This window comes from Salvia splendens, chromosome 14, assembly GCF_004379255.2.
Source record: "Salvia splendens isolate huo1 chromosome 14, SspV2, whole genome shotgun sequence".
In the NCBI taxonomy this organism is placed as follows: Eukaryota; Viridiplantae; Streptophyta; class Magnoliopsida; order Lamiales; family Lamiaceae; genus Salvia; species Salvia splendens.
In genome coordinates, this window is record NC_056045.1 from 8,005,273 (window position 1) to 8,007,409 (window position 2,137).

General features: G+C 39.1%; 1 pseudogene; it reads right to left on the reverse strand.

Moving 5' to 3' along the window:
• Positions 1–454: 454 nt before the first annotated feature.
• Positions 455–1,824, reverse strand: LOC121764928 (annotated as a pseudogene).
• Between the last annotated feature and the right edge of the window lie 313 nt (positions 1,825–2,137).

Consider the following 2,137-nt stretch of genomic DNA (forward strand, 5'->3'; position numbering starts at 1 on the left):
AATTAAACTTGTAAACGAAACATTAACAAATGCATAGAATTAAGCCCTAATCTATTGATAACCTGAAAGGTGAACCAGCCCTAAAAATATCACCACAAATTGATCATGCATTTACCAAAATTGACACAAATTAAATTTCACAAATCGTTAAGCAACTCCAAAAGGTTTACTACAACATAATTTGAAAACCTCAGGAACGTGTATCTGCTTCGTAAAATTTATGAATAAAATTGGCCCCTAAAAGAACATGCGAATTTGGACAAGTTAATAATAGCTGTATTCGTGTAAAATAAGATCGATACTTAGCAGTTGCATAATTTTATTCTCTCTTACACAGTCACAAACATACACACAAGAAAAAAACGGTACGCAAACATGGATGGCAGATTATGTTAGAAAAACGTCTTATTTCAAAGCTAAACAAAAGAAAGAAAATTATAAGTAACAAAGAGGACATATGTTTGTGAGAGAGATAGCATTGAAATTTGAAGGTAAGTGAAAGGAGTAAATACGGTAGTCACAACAATAAACGTGCGAGACTATTAAGCTCAATCATTTGTGAATCCTATAATAATCGAATGCTGATTCAAAGCGAGCTCCTTTGACTTTGTAGTATTGGAAGTACTCTTCAAACATGAAGTCTCTATAAACCGCTGGCTTGTCTTTGATGATCAGCTCTTTGAACTCGTCGTTGCTGATAATCTGCAAATGATAATTATAATCAATACACAAAATCAAAATAACAAAGCATTAATATAGAATTATGTGAGGCTGATATAATTAACCTGCATGAGATCACCGAAGTTGGCGATGAGGGCCCCAGGAAAGGGTGGAACATCGACCCATTGGTTGTCGCGAAGCATCTGGAGTCCACCGAGGGTGACCTGGATGAGCAAGGTGAGGAAAGTGGTGTCGGAATGCTTTGGGGCTTCTAAGGTCTTGTGAGGCTCGGGACAAGCCGGGTAATACAAGCATGAAATGGACTGACTTTTCATGCACTCCATTTTCGACAAGTAATCACTCGGAAGCCCTAAGCCTTCCGAGAACAACTCCGCCATTAGTTCGTTCCCTCACCTCAATCATGTACTTTACATACTCCTCCATTTCCTTCCTGCAAATCATAACAAATTAAGACTGATGAGAACTAATCCTAACAGACTAGTCTGTTGCAAACAAAATATGAGAACTCATCCCAACAAATTAGTCTGTTAGGATGGAAAGCCTATTTGGTCTATAAACTGCACACCAGTTGCTTTCACAATCGACGTGGGACATTGAGTCTGTAACAGTATACCTGCATGGTGACGGAATTTCATTAGGGTCAAGATGATCGTTAGTGTATACAACATTCAAAACATACCTCCAACAAGCAGGATCGCCTTTCTGCGCGGGGAGGTTGCTGTTCCACTTCACTAGCTTGCTCCTCTCGTATGTGTAGAGAGACTCCTTCTCCTCGTTTGGGAGCTCGTGGAATCTCTTTATAGATTCCAACATGGCTTTCATCGTTTCCAATTGAACGCCATGGTTGATGATGCTGAAGAATCCCCATTCTCTCGCAGCCTTACCGATCGCCTCCACCACTTCCCTCCGCCTTGGCCCCCCTCTCTCCTCCCCAGTCAGGTCTATCACCGGCAGCTCCACCACTGCGCCCTTGGCTGTCGGGTAACGGTCTATAACCTCCTGTGGATGCACGAAGAGACGAGGAATCTCCTTCACTCCCTCATCCACCAGACCCTTAACTCCCATTTTACTTTCGTCGACTTCCTTAACTTCTTTCACCCAATCGAAATCTATGTTGCTAACACCTACCATTTTCCAAAACGAATGCAGAAAATGAAGATATTTAAATTATTGTGTGCTAAATATGTATGGTTGAGAAATTAAGAGTATGCTGAATTGTCATAAGATATAGCCAACTATATATAGTAGATCATGCATTAAATTAGTATAACTTAATTAATATTTTACATGTGTAACTTTATTTATATATTATTATTTACAGAGTGTCAAAAACAGAATGCTTGACATATAGAGCAAACCTAAGTTAGAATAGGAACTTTTTCATTTCAGTCGTGAATCAAGATCTAAATTTGAAAACCATAAAAAATGAGTCAAAGAAGTCCTACCAAGAGATTTC